Raw genomic sequence first — 22,449 nt, forward strand, 5'->3', positions numbered from 1 at the left:
TAGAGCTAAAATTAGCATGTTTAAAGTGATTTTCATGCTTCCAGGGGCCCGGGAAGTGAATTAAATACCATTTGGAGGCATTTAATGTTCAAGCAAAAACCGGTGATTTTTGACAAAAGAGATAACACCCCCCCATTACGTCATGCTTCAGAAAGGTGAAAAATGGTCCATTTTCAAATGTTTTATTTTAGAACGTCAGTTCACATTTGTAGGTAGATCATCAGTTTAAGAGCTAAAATTAGCATGTTTAAAGTGATTTTCATGCTTCCAGGGGCCCGGGAAGTGAATTAAATACCATGTGGAGGAGGGGGCGTGGCTAGCAGAGCAGCGAGATGGCCGCTCTTTGAGTGAGCTCCGCCGGCTACTACAATTAATCCTATCAACTATCCTGTTCCTGGCTCTTGCGGACCCCAGTTCCTCCCGGGTTCCGCTCAGTAAACCCTGGTGATCCCTCGGCCCGAGTTTGGAGTGCGGAGGTGTTTTATCCTTGAAGCGGTGACGGACTGCGTCTGCAGCGGACGCTGCGCTGAGCTTGCGCCCCACCGGAAGTGACCCTCGCCGGGAGCCGCGTTACACTGTGGGCCGCGGATGCGGAGGCCCCTACATCCTGATTGGACTTTGCGGTGAGCTGCCGCCTGCAGTGTTACTACTCCGGCTGGGGCTGACGGCGATCACTGCTGAGGGACTGGCGGTGGCTGGCGCGGCTTGACGGAGGCGGCCGCGCTGCGGAGGAAGGATCCTGTGCCCGACTGAGACGGAGCTTTCCTGTGAGGAGTCCGGCGGGGAGAAACGAAGTCGCGTCTGCTCCGCCTGCGCCGCGGCGGCGACCGGAGGGGAGGTGAGAGGGTGCAGCGGAGAGCTGGGCTTCTCTTGGGGTCCCTCCCGCTGCGGCTGCACCCAGACTCCCCGGCGGCCCTCGACAGGGGCGGCCCTGATCCCCTTGGAGCCCCTGGGCTGCGTGTATTTCTACCTAGCTGGTGGATTCTCCATTGCGCTCCGTGCACCCGCCATTTTGGGACCTGGAGAGACCTGTTGGGCGCGCGGCGGTTTGGTGACCCAGCCGGACACCTGTGACTTTCTTTGCCCAAGCCACCACGTTTGCTCCATCACGCCTAAAGCGCCCTGGCCTTAACTAGATAGCAACGAGCAGACTAGGCGATTGCTGGCTGTGACGCTAGGTAGGTGCTTCCCCGCTGCGTGGCGGGTGGACCTCATCGGCTGGTGGTGATGGGAAAAAACGACGCCAAGCAAGTGAAACTGAGCTTTGACAATAGAAAGCCGCCGAAAAACAAGTCTATGGAGTCAGAAACTGGCGCATCGTCCTCGCAATGTGCTACCCCGGACATTGATTTTGGGGCCCTCATTATGGAGGTGAGAACCAGCTTGAAGAGCATAGATGCCAAGCTTGATAACATGGCTGCGCAACTCGAATCAGTGAAAACGAAGGTGGACGCTCACGAGACGAGGCTGGACTGTCTCGAAAACAGGCAGACTGAATGTTGCGAATTTCAGCAGCAGGCCAAAAAGCACATCACTACACTAGAGCGGGAACTTGAAAATTTGCGCGCGAAGTCGGACGATTTGGAAGCACGCTCCAGAAGATCCAACATCCGCATTACAGGCATTCCGGAGACGACCAACACAGGGAAGATGGAATCCTTTGTATCGTGCCTCCTTCATGACCTGTTTGATCCAGATCTATCCCCGGTCTTCGCGGTGGAGAGAGCGCACAGGTCCCTTGGGAAAAAGCCCCCGACAGGCGCCACTCCGCGTCCAATTCTGGCTAAACTGCTAAACTATCAGGATAGAGACGTCGTTCTACGCTTGGCGAGAGAGAGGGGTAAGATCACGCACCAGGGCAATCACATCTCCTTTTACCCGGATTTCACCCCCCTGGTGCAGGCGGCCCGCAAGGAATTCCTACCCGCTAAGAAAATTCTGCTGCAAGCTGGCGTGCCCTACTCTCTCCTATACCCGGCAAAATTGAAGGTTCAACACGACAGCACCTCTCACTTCTTCACTGACGCCAAATCAGCCCTCAAGTTCGCCAAACACATTTGTGCTGGAGCCAGGAGAAAATCGCCGAGACTTGAGGAAGCTTCGGACCCACTCAGTGACAATGACTGAGGTCTCAGTTACGCCCACCCTGTGCGGCTGCGACTGCCCTCGTTGCCTTGACGTTGGGAGCCTGAGAACGCCTTACACACAGGTCTGTTACACCCGAATTGTCTCACTGGGGGTAAGTCTTGGTGTCACCTTTGTGCACAGAATTTTGCTACTGTCACCGTGCCTCCATTGAGACATTGGCTGCTTGTGGATTTTGTGGGACCAGGAGACGGGGGCACTGCCTGAGCCCAGGAACGCTAAAGTTTGACTGTAGCCACCCCGTGTATACGGGGGTGTTTGCCGAGCGCACCACGCCTCATGGGGTGCCTCCCTTTGTTGTTGATGTTGGGGTATTTCCACGCTATGCGTGTGAGTTTCTGGGATATGTCACGACCTAATTGGGGGGTTGCTGCGGGAGGGGGGCGGAGGGGGGGATTTCACGAGTTGCGAGTTTTTGTTCGTATTAAGTGCAATGTACTACTACACATGCCTATATATTTGCGCGCTGGGTCTGCAGATGTGATAGCTGGGCACTCGTTTGACCTCTGTGAGCGGGGATGCGTAGGGGGAATCCTCTGTTGTACTGCACTCTAATGGGGGGTATCAAACTCTGGACTTGGAACATTAGAGGCCTTGGGGACTACAAGAAGGCCCGTTTACTGCATGGCATGTTGTCCAGACACAATGTTGATATTTGCTTCCTACAAGAAACTCATTTAAACGTGATCCCCTCGGCCCGATTGAAAAATTCCAGATGGGCGCATGTCTATTCCTCCATCTACTCCAGTTATGCGAGGGGCGTTGCCATACTCATTCGCAGGGGGCTGGATTGGAGGGAGTTCTCGCAGGTACGAGATGTGGAGGGAAGGTATGTCTTGCTCCATGGGTCTCTACAGGGGCGTCCCATTGTCCTGGCTGCAATCTATGGCCCCAACGTGGACGATCCTGATTTTTTCAGAAGTGTTTGGGCGAGGATTGAGTTGCTGCATTGCCAGACGATTGTGCTGGGGGGAGATTTCAACGTTGCATTAAATGATGACATAGATCGTGAGGGTGTGAGCAGGCCACAGCATGCTAGAGCGCGCCAGGCGATATTTGATGTCATGAATGAGGGTCTGCTTTCGGATGTGTGGAGAGCTAGGAATCCGGGGGTCAGGGTGGGAACCTGCTACACCTGCCATAAAGCTGCCTGGTCTAGACTTGACTTCTGGTTGGTGTCTCCTGAAGTTGCGACATGGGTGTCGAATGTTGATATTATGGCTAGGTCGCTGTCGGACCATGCTCCGTGTATGTTAGAACTGAGCCCTCCCGACACTATACACAGGGCGTTTCAATGGCGCCTTCCCCCTCACGTGCTCACAGACCCAGTGTTCGTGGAAGAGATCAGAGAGGACATCACTACATATTTTGAGGAGAATGCTGGTTCTGCCACATCCGAGGCTATAGTTTGGGATGCCTTCAAGGCTGTAATCAGGGGTCAGTGTATAGCACGAAAAGCAGGGGTCCTTCGCTCCATTAGGGACACGCTAGCTAAACTTGAGGGGGAACTGAAAGATCTTGATGCTGCTTTTAGCTCGGATCCGTCGTTGGAGAATGCTGGCGCTCTAAAAACCAAACTGCTGGCCTTCAATGAGGAAGCGGAACGGGAGGTGAAATTTCTGGGGAAACAGGCTGAAGCGCGCAGATACGGGGAAGGGGATAGACCGAGCAGGACCCTTGCCAGGCTGATTACTCCTCGCACAAATTCGAACTACATACACACTATTTATGATACATCCGGACACTTAGTGACGGGCCAAGAGGCAGTGTTGGGCGCCTTCGCTGACTTCTATGCTACCCTGTACACCTCAAGACAACCCACAGCACCGCCTTCACTGAGTGTCTTTCTTGATTCCATAGCACTCGTATGGTTCAACGATAACCACAGACAGTACATGGACCTCTCAGTCACAATCCAAGACATCGCCCAGGTAATTAAGAGCATGCCGGCCAACAAAGCCCCTGGCCCAGATGGCCTGACAACCTCCTTCTATAAAACCTATGTAGCTGAACTGGCGCCGAGACTACACTCTGTATTCGTCGAGGCTCTCGAATCAAATTCCCTTCCAGACTCCATGCGGGAAGCTCTGATTATCACGCTACTCAAACCGGATAAAGATGAACAACAGCTAGACTCCTACAGGCCCCTATCGCTTATAAACGTGGATGCTAAAATATACGCGAAGGTCATTGCAGATCGGTTACAACCGATGTTGCCCATGATTGCGCTTCCAGATCAATCGGGATTCATCCCTGGCCGCGCGACATCACATAATCTCAGAACCATCTTCTCTGTCCTTCACTATTTACACCCATCTGTACAGGCGGCGGTGGTGTTCCTTGACGCCACCAAGGCCTTTGACTCCTTGGAATGGCCCTACCTCTTCCGTGTCTTAGGACGGATGGGATTCAGCCAGAACTTCATGACCCTGATCAAGCTCCTTTACACAGCACCCAGAGCCCGGGTGAGCGTTAATGGTCTCATCTCCAAACCATTCAATGTCTCAAGAGGTACTAGGCAGGGATGTCCTCTATCCCCGCTACTCTTTGCGATAGCAATGGAGCCGCTTGCGGCTCGAATAAGGCAACACCACACCGCCAGAGGCATTAGATTTAGTGCTAGAAGCTTACTGATTTCGCTATACGCGGATGATGTCACCCTATACGTCCTGAATCCTAAAGATAACCTAAATCCGCTACTCCGTGAGTTTGTGAGATTTGAGGGCCTGGCGGGGATCTCCATTAACTGGTCAAAGTCGGTGGCGTTCCCACTGACGGAGAGCACTGATCGCCCTGCTCCTGATTACCCCCTCGGATGGGAGACGGAGGCGGTCAAATATCTGGGTGTCTGGATCAGCCGAGATATACAGGAGTTGTGGTCGCTGAATTTCGGGAGGGCGGTGGACTGGTTGGAAGGGAAGGTCGAGGTTTGGAACAAACTACCGCTGTCTCTGGTCGCGAGGATTGCACTGGCTAAAATGGTGGTTCTCCCCAAATTCTTATATTTGTTTGTCAACGTACCACTGCCTATGACAGCGGCCTTCCATGCTCGTGTACGCTCATTGCTGCTGAAGCTGGTGTGGGCCGGCGGTCAGGCCAGAGTCTCCTGGGACTTACTCACGCTTCCACTCCGTCAAGGGGGCCTGGGTGCCCCTGACCTGAAGCTATATTCCCTCTGTGCGCAGGCCCAGTTCCTGCATTTCTGGGCCTACCCCACCCCGTACCAGCCGCATGCGGCGGTGGAACTAGCAGTGGTCGCCCCATTGCCCCTACAAGTGGCATTATATGGTAAAGTCACATGTCCGTCGCGTGAGGTGGACACGGTGGAAATGGTCCGCTGGTCCTGGCGAGAGCTCCAGAAGAGAGCCGGTCTCCCCCTGCTTTATGCGCCAGCCATCCCCTTGAGGGGTAACCCGATGCTGCCTTGTTTGACAGCAAGGGGTGGTGTCCTCTCCATCCGTGACACTCGCCTTCTCACATTTGCTGACTTATATCCGGGCGGTACTTTCCTCGAGATGTCCGCTGGTGGGGACGACCAGCCCTGCTCATTTGCTGACACATTATTACATCACTCCCTTAGGGAATCTTGCAAGAAGATGGGACCGAGCTTCCCGGAGGAACCCTGCACACTAGCCGCCCTCCAAAACTTGCTATCACGACCTTCCCCTAAAAAGCTGGTGTCCAGACTGTATAACTGCATGCAGGAGCAGGCCCCGGTGACAGAGGCTACGGCCAAACACGCTTGGACTGCTGACCTAGAGAATCAGCTGCCGGACGCCACATGGGAATATTGCTGTGCACAACTAACAGCCCTATCCCCTAATTATCGATTAAGGCTTATCCACTTCAAATTCTTACATCGATATTACCGCACTCCGACACTACTACACCGTATGGGTCTCCGTGAGGACGCCTCTTGCTGGAGATGTGGGGGTGTGGATGCGACCTTTATTCATATGGCATGGAGCTGCCCCAAGTTGTGCACGTACTGGTTGGAAATCTTTACTGCCATCAATCACATCATACAAAGAAATGACTCCCCGTCCCCACTGCTGGGTCTGCTGGGGTATGTTAAAGACACTACACCCTGCGACAGGAAACTGCATGCGTTGCTCCTTCTATACGCCAAACGTCAGATTGCACTACACTGGGGCAGGCCGGGTCTCCCCTCCTTCGAGAGCTGGATTAGGGATGTGACTTATGGCCACACACAACTGGCACACTACTGGGAGACCATGCCCACCGCTTCCAGACCCACTGACATATGGGGCCCGTTTGTGCAGTGGGCTGCAGCGCGCGCGAGATCGGACACCTCAGGTACTCCACGCGCTGCGAGTGTTTCAGACGACATGGGCTGAGTGTGCGCGCTGAATGGGTTACCGATTGCCGTCCCATGGAGTGGCGCTGTTGCGGTCAGGTCCTGCCCTGGCGCGCGCTCGACATTTGCTGCCCCCACTGACCCCGACCGTGTCCCTGGCCTCCCCCTTCCGCTGACCCTCCTGTGGCCTATTAATTGCCCCTTCCCCCCCTCCCCCCACACGCCCTTTTGCCTATACGGGCACAGAGGAGCTGATCTTGCACACACGCCCTGACTATGACCTGCCCTCTCTCTGAGTGATCCGTTGTGGGCCCGCGCGTCTCTTTTGTGGACTGAAGTGTTGTATGACTGCTGTTTCTTAGTACTTGCACCTATGTTTAGACGGTTTTTGGGTTAACTTGTTGGGGGGTTCTGTTGGGAGAAACAATGGTGCTGATAGACGTATCCTATCCACGGGCCGCTGCAGCGGATAGTTGACCGCTGCTTCTTTAGGAGCGGCTTCCCCATTCTTCGTTATCTTTCAATTGTCTGAGGCACTATGAGAAAAGCATGACCATTTCCTCGCTGATATTGCACTGCGCACGCTATAGATTTTATTGTATTTCATGTTTATCTCTGCATGATTGACCCGGTCGGATGTCGGCCTCTGGTTTGTTTCTTTGCACTTTTCTGTATGCTCTAATTAATAGCGGCCTGCCTCCGGGTTGTTGGCGTGACGCAGTGTGAATCTTCTCTTTCATCTGTTTACACTACATGTCTTGCAAATAAAAAAAAAAAAATAAATAAAATAAAATACCATGTGGAGGCATTTAATGTTCAAGCAAAAACAGGTGATTTTTGACAAAAGAGATAACACGCCCCCATTACGTCATGCTTCAGAAAGGTGAAAAATGGTCCGTTTTCAAATGTTTTATTTTTGAACGTCAGTTCACATTTGTAGGTAGATCATCAGTTTTAGAGCTAAAATTAGCATGTTGAAAGTGATTTTCATGCTTCCAGGGGCCCGGGAAATGAATTAAATACCATTTGGAGGCATTTAATGTTCAAGCAAAAACAGGTGATTTTTGACAAAAGAGATAACACCCCCCCATTACGTCATGCATCAGAAAGGTGAAAAATTGTCCGTTTTCAAATGTTTTATTTTTGAACGTCAGTTCACATTTGTAGGTAGATCATCAGTTTTAGAGCTAAAATTAGCATGTTTAAAGTGATTTTCATGCTTCCAGGGGCCCGGGAAGTGAATTAAATACCATTTGGAGGCATTTAATGTTCAAGCAAAAACAGGTGATTTTTGACAAAAGAGATAACACCCCCCATTACGTCATGCTTCAAAAAGGTGAAAAATGGTCCGTTTTCAAATGTTTTATTTTTGAACGTCAGTTCACATTTGTAGGTAGATCATCAGTTTTAGAGCTAAAATTTGCATGTTTAAAGTGATTTTCATGCTTCCAGGGGCCCGGGAAGTGAATTAAATACCATTTGGAGGCATTTAATGTTCAAGCAAAAACAGGTGGTTTTTGACAAAAGAGATAACACCCCCCATTACGTCATGCTTCAAAAAGGTGAAAAATGGTCCGTTTTCAAATGTTTTATTTTTGAACGTCAGTTCACATTTGTAGGTAGATCATCAGTTTTAGAGCTAAAATTAGCATGTTTAAAGTGATTTTCATCCTTCCAGGGGCCCGGGAAGTGAATTAAATACCATTTGGAGGCATTTAATGTTCAAGCAAAAACAGGTGATTTTTGACAAAAGAGATAACACCCCCCCATTACGTCATAATTCAGAAAGGTGAAAAATGGTCCGTTTTCAAATGTTTTATTTTTGAACGTCAGTTCACATTTGTAGGTAGATCATCAGTTTTAGAGCTAAAATTAGCATGTTTAAAGTGATTTTCATCCTTCCAGGGGCCCGGGAAGTGAATTAAATACCATTTGGAGGCATTTAATGTTCAAGCAAAAACAGGTGATTTTTGACAAAAGAGATAACACCCCCCCATTACGTCATGCTTCAGAAAGGTGAAAAATGGTCCATTTTCAAATGTTTTATTTTTGAACGTCAGTTCACATTTGTAGGTAGATCATCAGTTTTAGAGCTAAAATTAGCATGTTTAAAGTGATTTTCATCCTTCCAGGGGCCCGGGAAGTGAATTAAATACCATTTGGAGGCATTTAATGTTCAAGAAAAAACAGGTGATTTTTGACAAAAGAGATAACACCCCCCCATTACGTCATGCTTCAGAAAGGTGAAAAATGGTCCATTTTCAAATGTTTTATTTTTGAACGTCAGTTCACATTTGTAGGTAGATCATCAGTTTAAGAGCTAAAATTAGCATGTTTAAAGTGATTTTCATGCTTCCAGGGTCCCGGGAAGTGAATTAAATACCATGTGGAGGCATTTAATGTTCAAGAAAAAACAGGTGATTTTTGACAAAAGAGATAACACCCCCCCCATTACGTCATGCTTCAGAAAGGTGAAAAATGGTCCATTTTCAAATGTTTTATTTTTGAACGTCAGTTCACATTTGTAGGTAGATCATCAGTTTTAGAGCTAAAATTAGCATGTTTAAAGCGATTTTTATGCTTCTAGGGGCCCCGGAAGTGAGTTAAATACCATTTGGAGGCATTTAATGTTCAAGCAAAAAGAGGTGATTTTTGACAAAAGAGATAACACCCCCCCCCATTACGTCATGCTTCAGAAAGGTGAAAAATGGTCCGTTTTGAAATGTTTTATTTTAGAACGTCAGTTCACATTTGTAGGTAGATCATCAGTTTTAGAGCTAAAATTAGCATGTTTAAAGTGATTTTCATGCTTCCAGGGGCCCGGGAAGTGAATTAAATACCATTTGGAGGCATTTAATGTTCAAGCAAAAACAGTTGATTTTTGACAAAAGAGATAACACCCCCCCATTACGTCATGCTTCAGAAAGGTGAAAAATGGTCCGTTTTGAAATGTTTTATTTTAGAACGTCAGTTCACATTTGTAGGTAGATCATCAGTTTTAGAGCTAAAATTAGCATGTTTAAAGTGATTTTCATGATTCCAGGGGACCGGGAAGTGAATTAAATACCATTTGGAGGCATTTAATGTTCAAGCAAAAACAGGTGATTTTTGACAAAAGAGATAACACCCCCCATTACGTCATGCTTCAGAAAGGTGAAAAATGGTCCGTTTTCAAATGTTTTATTTTTGAACGTCAGTTCACATTTGTAGGTAGATTATCAGTTTTAGAGCTAAAATTTGCATGTTTAAAGTGATTTTCATGCTTCCAGGGGCCCGGGAAGTGAATTAAATACCATTTGGAGGCATTTAATGTTCAAGCAAAAACAGGTGATATTTGACAAAAGAGATAACACCCCCCCATTACGCCATGCTTCAGAAAGGTGAAAAATGTTCCGTTTTCAAATGTTTTATTTTTGAACGTCAGTTCACATTTGTAGGTAGATCGTCAGTTTTAGAGCTAAAATTTGTATGTTGAAAGTGATTTTCATGCTTCCAGGGGCCCGGGAAGTGAATTAAATACCATTTGGAGGCATTTAATGTTCAAGCAAAAACAGGTGATTTTTGACAAAAGAGATAACACCCCCCCATTACGTCATGCTTCAGAAAGGTGAAAAATGGTCTGTTTTCAAATGTTTTATTTTTGAACGTCAGTTCACATTTGTAGGTAGATCATCAGTTTTAGAGCTAAAATTAGCATGTTGAAAGTGATTTTCATGCTTCCAGGGGCCCGGGAAGTGAATTAAATACCATTTGGAGGCATTTAATGTTCAAGCAAAAACAGGTGATTTTTGACAAAAGAGATAACACCCCCCATTACGTCATGCTTCAAAAAGGTGAAAAATGGTCCGTTTTCAAATGTTTTATTTTTGAACGTCAGTTCACATTTGTAGGTAGATCATCAGTTTTAGAGCTAAAATTAGCATGTTTAAAGTGATTTTCATGCTTCCAGGGGCCTGGTAAGTGAATTAAATACCATTTGGAGGCATTTAATGTTCAAGCAAAAACAGGTGATTTTTGACAAAAGAGATAACACCCCCCATTACGTCATGCTTCAAAAAGGTGAAAAATGGTCCGTTTTCAAATGTTTTATTTTTGAACGTCAGTTCACATTTGTAGGTAGATCATCAGTTTTAGAGCTAAAATTAGCATGTTTAAAGTGATTTTCATGCTTCCAGGGGCCCGGGAAGTGAATTAAATACCATTTGAAGGCATTTAATGTTCAAGCAAAAACAGGTGATTTTTGACAAAAGAGATAACACCCCCCCATTACGTCATGCTTCAAAAAGGTGAAAAATGGTCCGTTTTCAAATGTTTTATTTTTGAACGTCAGTTCACATTTGTAGGTAGATCATCAGTTTTAGAGCTAAAATTAGCATTTTTAAAGTGATTTTCATGCTTCCAGGGGCCCGGGAAGTGAATTAAATACCATTTGGAGGCATTTAATGTTCAAGCAAAAACAGGTGATTTTTGACAAAAGAGATAACACCCCCCATTACGTCATGCTTCAAAAAGGTGAAAAATGGTCCGTTTTCAAATGTTTTATTTTTGAACGTCAGTTCACATTTGTAGGTAGATCATCAGTTTTAGAGCTAAAATTAGCATGTTTAAAGTGATTTTCATGCTTCCAGGGGCCTGGGAAGTGAATTAAATACCATTTGGAGGCATTTAATGTTCAAGCAAAAACAGGTGATTTTTGACAAAAGAGATAACACCCCCCATTACGTCATGCTTCAAAAAGGTGAAAAATGGTCCGTTTTCAAATGTTTTATTTTTGAACGTCAGTTCACATTTGTAGGTAGATCATCAGTTTTAGAGCTAAAATTAGCATGTTTAAAGTGATTTTCATGCTTCCAGGGGCCCGGGAAGTGAATTAAATACCATTTGAAGGCATTTAATGTTCAAGCAAAAACAGGTGATTTTTGACAAAAGAGATAACATCCCCCCATTACGTCATGCTTCAAAAAGGTGAAAAATGGTCCGTTTTCAAATGTTTTCTTTTTGAACGTCAGTTCACATTTGTAGGTAGATCATCAGTTTTAGAGCTAAAATTAGCATGTTTAAAGTGATTTTCATGCTTCCAGGGGCCCGGGAAGTGAATTAAATACCATTTGGAGGCATTTAATGTTCAAGCAAAAACAGGTGATTTTTGACAAAAGAGATAACACCCCCCGATTACGTCATGCTTCAGAAAGGTAAAAAATGGTCCGTTTTCAAATGTTTTATTTTTGAACGTCAGTTCACATTTGTAGGTAGATCATCAGTTTTGGAGCTAAAATGTGCATGTTTAAAGCGATTTTCATGCTTCCAGGGGCCCGGGGAGTGAATTAAATACCATTTGGAGGCATTTAATGTTCAAGCAAAAACAGGTGATTTTTGACAAAAGAGATAACACACCCCCATTACGTCATGCTTCAGAAAGGTGAAAAATGGTCCGTTTTCAAATGTTTTATTTTTGAATGTCAGTTCACATTTGTAGGTAGATCATCAGTTTTAGAGCTAAAATTAGCATGTTTAAAGTGATTTTCACCCTTTCAGGGGCCCGGGAAGTGAATTAAATACCATTTGGAGGCATTTAATATTCAAACAAAAACAGGTGATTTTTGACAAAAGAGATAACACCCCCCATTACGTCATGCTTCAGAAGGGTGAAAAATGGTCAGTTTTCAAATGTTTTATTTTTGAACGTCAGTTCACATTTGTAGGTAGATCATCAGTTTAAGAGCTAAAATTAGCATGTTTAAAGTGATTTTCATGCTTCCAGGGGCCCGGGAAGTGAATTAAATACCATTTGGAGGCATTTAATGTTCAAGCAAAAACAGGTGATTTTTGACAAAAGAGATAACACCCCCCCATTACGTCATGCTTCAAAAAGGTGAAAAATGGTCCATTTTCAAATGTTTTATTTTTGAACGTCAGTTCACATTTGTAGGTAGATCATCAGTTTTAGAGCTAAAATTAGCATGTTTAAAGTGATTTTCATGCTTCCAGGGGCCCGGGAAGTGAGTTAAATACCATTTGGAGGCATTTAATGTTCAAGCAAATACAGGTGATTTTTGACAAAAGAGATAATACCCCCCCATTACGTCATGCTTCAGAAAGGTGAAAAATGGTCCGTTTTGAAATGTTTTATTTTAGAACGTCAGTTCACATTTGTAGGTAGATCATCAGTTTTAGAGCTAAAATTAGCATGTTTAAAGTGATTTTCATGCTTCCAGGGGCCCGGGAAGTGAATTAAATACTATTTGGAGGCATTTAATGTTCAAGCAAAAACAGGTGATTTTTGACAAAAGAGATAACACCCCCCCCCATTACGTCATGCTTCAGAAAGGTGAAAAATGGTCCGTTTTGAAATGTTTTATTTTAGAACGTCAGTTCACATTTGTAGGTAGATCATCAGTTTTAGAGCTAAAATTAGCAAGTTTAAAGTGATTTTCATGCTTCCAGGGGCCCGGGAAGTGAATTAAATACCATTTGGAGGCATTTAATGTTCAAGCAAAAACAGGTGATTTTTGACAAAAGAGATAACACCCCCCCATTACGTCATGCTTCAGAAAGGTGAAAAATGGCCCGTTTTCAAATGTTTTATTTTTGAACGTCAGTTCACATTTGTAGGTAGATCATCAGTTTAAGAGCTAAAATTAGCATGTTTAAAGTGATTTTCATGCTTCCAGGGGCCCGGGAAGTTAATTAAATACCATTTGGAGGCATTAATGTTCAAGCAAAAACAGGTGATTTTTGACAAAAGAGATAACACCCCCCATTACGTCATGCTTCAGAAAGGTGAAGAATGGTCCGTTTTCAAATGTTTTATTTTTGAACGTCAGTTCACATTTGTAGGTAGATCGTCAGTTTTAGAGCTAAAATGTGCATGTTGAAAGTGATTTTCATGCTTCCAGGGGCCCGGGAAGTGAATTAAATACCATTTGGAGGCATTTAATGTTCAAGCAAAAACAGGTGATTTTTGACAAAAGAGATAACACCCCCCCATTACGTCATGCTTCAGAAAGATGAAAAATGGTCTGTTTTCAAATGTTTTATTTTTGAACGTCAGTTCACATTTGTAGGTAGATCATCAGTTTTAGAGCTAAAATTAGCATGTTTAAAGTGATTTTGATGCTTCCAGGGGCCCGGGAAGTGAATTAAATACCATTTGGAGGCATTTAATGTTCAAGCAAAAACAGGTGATTTTTGACAAAAGAGATAACACACCCCATTACGTCATGCTTCAAAAAGGTGAAAAATGGTCCGTTTTCAAATGTTTTATTTTTGAACGTCAGTTCACATTTGTAGGTAGATCATCAGTTTTAGAGCTAAAATTAGCATGTTTAAAGTGATTTTCATGCTTCCAGGGGCCCGGGAAGTGAATTAAATACCATTTGGAGGCATTTAATGTTCAAGCAAAAACAGGTGATTTTTGACAAAAGAGATAACACCCCCCCATTACGTCATGCTTCAGAAAGGTGAAAAATGGTCCGTTTTCAAATGTTTTATTTTTGAACGTCAGTTCACATTTGTAGGTAGATCATCAGTTTTAGAGCTAAAATGTGCATGTTTAAAGCGATTTTCATGCTTCCAGGGGCCCGGGAAGTGAATTAAATACCATTTGGAGGCATTTAATGTTCAAGCAAAAACAGGTGATTTTTGACAAAAGAGATAACACCCCCCCATTACGTCATAATTCAGAAAGGTGAAAAATGGTCCGTTTCAAATGTTTTATTTTTGAACGTCAGTTCACATTTGTAGGTAGATCATCAGTTTTAGAGCTAAAATTAGCATGTTTAAAGTGATTTTAATCCTTCCAGGGGCCCGGGAAGTGAATTAAATACCATTTGGAGGCATTTAATATTCAAACAAAAACAGGTGATTTTTGACAAAAGAGATAACACCCCCCCATTACGTCATGCTTCAGAAAGGTGAAAAATGGTCCATTTTCAAATGTTTTATTTTTGAACATCAGTTCACATTTGTAGGTAGATCATCAGTTTAAGAGCTAAAATTAGCATGTTTAAAGTGATTTTCATGCTTCCAGGGGCCCGGGAAGTGAATTAAATACCATGTGGAGGCATTTAATGTTCAAGAAAAAACAGGTGATTTTTGACAAAAGAGATAACACCCCCCATTACGTCATGCTTCAGAAAGGTGAAAAATGGTCCATTTTCAAATGTTTTATTTTTGAACGTCAGTTCACATTTGTAGGTAGATCATCAGTTTTAGAGCTAAAATTAGCATGTTTAAAGCGATTTTCATGCTTCCAGGGACCCGGGAAGTGAGTTAAATACCATTTGGAGGCATTTAATGTTCAAGCAAAAACAGTTGATTTTTGACAAAAGAGATAACACCCCCCCATTACGTCATGCTTCAGAAAGGTGAAAAATGGTCCGTTTTGAAATGTTTTTTTTTAGAATGTCAGTTCACATTTGTAGGTAGATCATCAGTTTTAGAGCTAAAATTAGCATGTTTAAAGTGATTTTCATGCTTCCAGGGGCCCGGGAAGTGAATTAAATATCATTTGGTGGCATTTAATGTTCAAGCAAAAACAGGTGATTTTTGACAAAAGAGATAACACCCCCCCCATTACGTCATGCTTCAGAAAGATGAAAAATGGTCTGTTTTCAAATGTTTTATTTTTGAACGTCAGTTCACATTTGTAGGTAGATCATCAGTTTTAGAGCTAAAATTAGCATGTTTAAAGTGATTTTGATGCTTCCAGGGGCCCGGGAAGTGAATTAAATACCATTTGGAGGCATTTAATGTTCAAGCAAAAACAGGTGATTTTTGACAAAAGAGATAACACACCCCATTACGTCATGCTTCAAAAAGGTGAAAAATGGTCCGTTTTCAAATGTTTTCTTTTTGAACGTCAGTTCACATTTGTAGGTAGATCATCAGTTTTAGAGCTAAAATTAGCATGTTTAAAGTGATTTTCATGCTTCCAGGGGCCCGGGAAGTGAATTAAATACCATTTGGAGGCATTTAATGTTCAAGCAAAAACAGGTGATTTTTGACAAAAGAGATAACACCCCCCGATTACGTCATGCTTCAGAAAGGTGAAAAATGGTCCGTTTTCAAATGTTTTAGTTTTGAACGTCAGTTCACATTTGTAGGTAGATCATCAGTTTTGGAGCTAAAATGTGCATGTTTAAAGCGATTTTCATGCTTCCAGGGGCCCGGGGAGTGAATTAAATACCATTTGGAGGCATTTAATGTTCAAGCAAAAACAGGTGATTTTTGACAAAAGAGATAACACACCCCCATTACGTCATGCTTCAGAAAGGTGAAAAATGGTCCGTTTTCAAATGTTTTATTTTTGAATGTCAGTTCACATTTGTAGGTAGATCATCAGTTTTAGAGCTAAAATTAGCATGTTTAAAGTGATTTTCACCCTTTCAGGGGCCCGGGAAGTGAATTAAATACCATTTGGAGGCATTTAATATTCAAACAAAAACAGGTGATTTTTGACAAAAGAGATAACACCCCCCATTACGTCATGCTTCAGAAGGGTGAAAAATGGTCAGTTTTCAAATGTTTTATTTTTGAACGTCAGTTCACATTTGTAGGTAGATCATCAGTTTAAGAGCTAAAATTAGCATGTTTAAAGTGATTTTCATGCTTCCAGGGGCCCGGGAAGTGAATTAAATACCATTTGGAGGCATTTAATGTTCAAGCAAAAACAGGTGATTTTTGACAAAAGAGATAACACCCCCCCATTACGTCATGCTTCAAAAAGGTGAAAAATGGTCCATTTTCAAATGTTTTATTTTTGAACGTCAGTTCACATTTGTAGGTAGATCATCAGTTTTAGAGCTAAAATTAGCATGTTTAAAGTGATTTTCATGCTTCCAGGGGCCCGGGAAGTGAGTTAAATACCATTTGGAGGCATTTAATGTTCAAGCAAATACAGGTGATTTTTGACAAAAGAGATAACACCCCCCCATTACGTCATGCTTCAGAAAGGTGAAAAATGGTCCGTTTTGAAATGTTTTATTTTAGAACGTCAGTTCACATTTGTAGGTAGATCATCAGTTTTAGAGCTAAAATTAGCATGTTTAAAGTGATTTTCATGCTTCCAGGGGCCCGGGAAGTGAATTAAATACTATTTGGAGGCATTTAATGTTCAAGCAAAAACAGGTGATTTTTGACAAAAGAGATAACACCCCCCCCCATTACGTCATGCTTCAGAAAGGTGAAAAATGGTCCGTTTTGAAATGTTTTATTTTAGAACGTCAGTTCACATTTGTAGGTAGATCATCAGTTTTAGAGCTAAAATTAGCAAGTTTAAAGTGATTTTCATGCTTCCAGGGGCCCGGGAAGTGAATTAAATACCATTTGGAGGCATTTAATGTTCAAGCAAAAACAGGTGATTTTTGACAAAAGAGATAACACCCCCCCATTACGTCATGCTTCAGAAAGGTGAAAAATGGCCCGTTTTCAAATGTTTTATTTTTGAACGTCAGTTCACATTTGTAGGTAGATCATCAGTTTAAGAGCTAAAATTAGCATGTTTAAAGTGATTTTCATGCTTCCAGGGGCCCGGGAAGTTAATTAAATACCATTTGGAGGCATTAATGTTCAAGCAAAAACAGGTGATTTTTGACAAAAGAGATAACACCCCCCATTACGTCATGCTTCAGAAAGGTGAAGAATGGTCCGTTTTCAAATGTTTTATTTTTGAACGTCAGTTCACATTTGTAGGTAGACCGTCAGTTTTAGAGCTAAAATGTGCATGTTGAAAGTGATTTTCATGCTTCCAGGGGCCCGGGAAGTGAATTAAATACCATTTGGAGGCATTTAATGTTCAAGCAAAAACAGGTGATTTTTGACAAAAGAGATAACACCCCCCCATTACGTCATGCTTCAGAAAGATGAAAAATGGTCTGTTTTCAAATGTTTTATTTTTGAACGTCAGTTCACATTTGTAGGTAGATCATCAGTTTTAGAGCTAAAATTAGCATGTTTAAAGTGATTTTGATGCTTCCAGGGGCCCGGGAAGTGAATTAAATACCATTTGGAGGCATTTAATGTTCAAGCAAAAACAGGTGATTTTTGACAAAAGAGATAACACACCCCATTACGTCATGCTTCAAAAAGGTGAAAAATGGTCCGTTTTCAAATGTTTTATTTTTGAACGTCAGTTCACATTTGTAGGTAGATCATCAGTTTTAGAGCTAAAATTAGCATGTTTAAAGTGATTTTGATGCTTCCAGGGGCCCGGGAAGTGAATTAAATACCATTTGGAGGCATTTAATGTTCAAGCAAAAACAGGTGATTTTTGACAAAAGAGATAACACCCCCCCATTACGTCATGCTTCAGAAAGGTGAAAAATGGTCCGTTTTCAAATGTTTTATTTTTGAACGTCAGTTCACATTTGTAGGTAGATCATCAGTTTTAGAGCTAAAATGTGCATGTTTAAAGCGATTTTCATGCTTCCAGGGGCCCGGGAAGTGAATTAAATACCATTTGGAGGCATTTAATGTTCAAGCAAAAACAGGTGATTTTTGACAAAAGAGATAACACCCCCCCATTACGTCATAATTCAGAAAGGTGAAAAATGGTCCGTTTCAAATGTTTTATTTTTGAACGTCAGTTCACATTTGTAGGTAGATCATCAGTTTTAGAGCTAAAATTAGCATGTTTAAAGTGATTTTCATCCTTCCAGGGGCCCGGGAAGTGAATTAAATACCATTTGGAGGCATTTAATATTCAAACAAAAACAGGTGATTTTTGACAAAAGAGATAACACCCCCCCATTACGTCATGCTTCAGAAAGGTGAAAAATGGTCCATTTTCAAATGTTTTATTTTTGAACATCAGTTCACATTTGTAGGTAGATCATCAGTTTAAGAGCTAAAATTAGCATGTTTAAAGTGATTTTCATGCTTCCAGGGGCCCGGGAAGTGAATTAAATACCATGTGGAGGCATTTAATGTTCAAGAAAAAACAGGTGATTTTTGACAAAAGAGATAACACCCCCCATTACGTCATGCTTCAGAAAGGTGAAAAATGGTCCATTTTCAAATGTTTTATTTTTGAACGTCAGTTCACATTTGTAGGTAGATCATCAGTTTTAGAGCTAAAATTAGCATGTTTAAAGCGATTTTCATGCTTCCAGGGACCCGGGAAGTGAGTTAAATACCATTTGGAGGCATTTAATGTTCAAGCAAAAACAGTTGATTTTTGACAAAAGAGATAACACCCCCCCATTACGTCATGCTTCAGAAAGGTGAAAAATGGTCCGTTTTGAAATGTTTTTTTTTAGAATGTCAGTTCACATTTGTAGGTAGATCATCAGTTTTAGAGCTAAAATTAGCATGTTTAAAGTGATTTTCATGCTTCCAGGGGCCCGGGAAGTGAATTAAATATCATTTGGTGGCATTTAATGTTCAAGCAAAAACAGGTGATTTTTGACAAAAGAGATAACACCCCCCCCATTACGTCATGCTTCAGAAAGATGAAAAATGGTCTGTTTTCAAATGTTTTATTTTTGAACGTCAGTTCACATTTGTAGGTAGATCATCAGTTTTAGAGCTAAAATTAGCATGTTTAAAGTGATTTTGATGCTTCCAGGGGCCCGGGAAGTGAATTAAATACCATTTGGAGGCATTTAATGTTCAAGCAAAAACAGGTGATTTTTGACAAAAGAGATAACACACCCCATTACGTCATGCTTCAAAAAGGTGAAAAATGGTCCGTTTTCAAATGTTTTATTTTTGAACGTCAGTTCACATTTGTAGGTAGATCATCAGTTTTAGAGCTAAAATTAGAATGTTTAAAGTGATTTTCATGCTTCCAGGGGCCAGGGAAGTGAATTAAATACCATTTGGAGGCATTTAATGTTCAAGCAAAAACAGGTGATTTTTGACAAAAGAGATAACACCCCCCCATTACGTCATGCTTCAGAAAGGTGAAAAATGGTCCGTTTTCAAATGTTTTAGTTTTTGAACGTCAGTTCACATTTGTAGGTAGATCATCAGTTTTAGAGCTAAAATGTGCATGTTTAAAGCGATTTTCATGCTTCCAGGGGCCCGGGAAGTGAATTAAATACCATTTGGATGCATTTAATGTTCAAGCAAAAACAGGTGATTTTTGACAAAAGAGATAACACCCCCCCATTACGTCATAATTCAGAAAGGTGAAAAATGGTCCATTTTCAAATGTTTTATTTTTGAACGTCAGTTCACATTTGTAGGTAGATCATCAGTTTTAGAGCTAAAATTAGCATGTTTAAAGTGATTTTCATCCTTCCAGGGGCCCGGGAAGTGAATTAAATACCATTTGGAGGCATTTAATATTCAAACAAAAACAGGTGATTTTTGACAAAAGAGATAACACCCCCCCATTACGTCATGCTTCAAAAAGGTGAAAAATGGTCCGTTTTCAAATGTTTTATTTTTGAACGTCAGTTCACATTTGTAGGTAGATCATCAGTTTTAGAGCTAAAATTAGCATGTTTAAAGTGATTTTCATGCTTCCAGGGGCCCGGGAAGTGAATTAAATACCATTTGAAGGCATTTAATGTTCAAGCAAAAACAGGTGATTTTTGACAAAAGAGATAACACCCCCCCATTACGTCATGCTTCAAAAAGGTGAAAAATGGTCCGTTTTCAAATGTTTTATTTTTGAACGTCAGTTCACATTTGTAGGTAGATCATCAGTTTTAGAGCTAAAATTAGCATTTTTAAAGTGATTTTCATGCTTCCAGGGGCCCGGGAAGTGAATTAAATACCATTTGGAGGCATTTAATGTTCAAGCAAAAACAGGTGATTTTTGACAAAAGAGATAACACCCCCCATTACGTCATGCTTCAAAAAGGTGAAAAATGGTCCGTTTTCAAATGTTTTATTTTTGAACGTCAGTTCACATTTGTAGGTAGATCATCAGTTTTAGAGCTAAAATTAGCATGTTTAAAGTGATTTTCATGCTTCCAGGGGCCTGGGAAGTGAATTAAAGACCATTTGGAGGCATTTAATGTTCAAGCAAAAACAGGTGATTTTTGACAAAAGAGATAACACCCCCCATTACGTCATGCTTCAAAAAGGTGAAAAATGGTCCGTTTTCAAATGTTTTATTTTTGAACGTCAGTTCACATTTGTAGGTAGATCATCAGTTTTAGAGCTAAAATTAGCATGTTTAAAGTGATTTTCATGCTTCCAGGGGCCCGGGAAGTGAATTAAATACCATTTGAAGGCATTTAATGTTCAAGCAAAAACAGGTGATTTTTGACAAAAGAGATAACATCCCCCCATTACGTCATGCTTCAAAAAGGTGAAAAATGGTCCGTTTTCAAATGTTTTATTTTTGAACGTCAGTTCACATTTGTAGGTAGATCATCAGTTTTAGAGCTAAAATTAGCATGTTTAAAGTGATTTGCATGCTTCCAGGGGCCCGGGAAGTGAATTAAATACCATTTGGAGGCATTTAATGTTCAAGCAAAAACAGGTGATTTTTGACAAAAGAGATAACACCCCCCGATTACGTCATGCTTCAGAAAGGTAAAAAATGGTCCGTTTTCAAATGTTTTATTTTTGAACGTCAGTTCACATTTGTAGGTAGATCATCAGTTTTGGAGCTAAAATGTGCATGTTTAAAGCGATTTTCATGCTTCCAGGGGCCCGGGAAGTGAATTAAATACCATTTGGAGGCATTTAATGTTCAAGCAAAAACAGGTGATTTTTGACAAAAGAGATAACACCCCCCCATTACGTCATGCTTCAGAAAGGTGAAAAATGGTCCGTTTTCAAATGTTTTATTTTTGAATGTCAGTTCACATTTGTAGGTAGATCATAGGTTTTAGAGCTAAAATTAGCATGTTTAAAGTGATTTTCACCCTTTCAGGGGCCCGGGAAGTGAATTAAATACCATTTGGAGGCATTTAATATTCAAACAAAAACAGGTGATTTTTGACAAAAGAGATAACACCCCCCATTACGTCATGCTTCAGAAGGGTGAAAAATGGTCAGTTTTCAAATGTTTTATTTTTGAACGTCAGTTCACATTTGTAGGTAGATCATCAGTTTAAGAGCTAAAATTAGCATGTTTAAAGTGATTTTCATGCTTCCAGGGGCCCGGGAAGTAAATTAAATACCATTTGGAGGCATTTAATGTTCAAGCAAAAACAGGTGATTTTTGACAAAAGAGATAACACCCCCCCCATTACGTCATGCTTCAAAAAGGTGAAAAATGGTCCATTTTCAAATGTTTTATTTTTGAACGTCAGTTCACATTTGTAGGTAGATCATCAGTTTTAGAGCTAAAATTAGCATGTTTAAAGTGATTTTCATGCTTCCAGGGGCCCGGGAAGTGAGTTAAATACCATTTGGAGGCATTTAATGTTCAAGCAAATACAGGTGATTTTTGACAAAAGAGATAACACCCCCCCATTACGTCATGCTTCAGAAAGGTGAAAAATGGTCCGTTTTGAAATGTTTTATTTTAGAACGTCAGTTCACATTTGTAGGTAGATCATCAGTTTTAGAGCTAAAATTAGCAAGTTTAAAGTGATTTTCATGCTTCCAGGGGCCCGGGAAGTGAATTAAATACCATTTGGAGGCATTTAATGTTCAAGCAAAAACAGGTGATTTTTGACAAAAGAGATAACACCCCCCCATTACGTCATGCTTCAGAAAGGTGAAAAATGGCCCGTTTTCAAATGTTTTATTTTTGAACGTCAGTTCACATTTGTAGGTAGATCATCAGTTTAAGAGCTAAAATTAGCATGTTTAAAGTGATTTTCATGCTTCCAGGGGCCCGGGAAGTGAATTAAATACCATTTGGAGGCATTAATGTTCAAGCAAAAACAGGTGATTTTTGACAAAAGAGATAACACCCCCCATTACGTCATGCTTCAGAAAGGTGAAGAATGGTCCGTTTTCAAATGTTTTATTTTTGAACGTCAGTTCACATTTGTAGGTAGATCGTCAGTTTTAGAGCTAAAATGTGCATGTTGAAAGTGATTTTCATGCTTCCAGGGGCCCGGGAAGTGAATTAA

This window comes from Lissotriton helveticus, chromosome 12, assembly GCF_964261635.1.
Source record: "Lissotriton helveticus chromosome 12, aLisHel1.1, whole genome shotgun sequence".
Taxonomy (NCBI): Eukaryota; Metazoa; Chordata; class Amphibia; order Caudata; family Salamandridae; genus Lissotriton; species Lissotriton helveticus.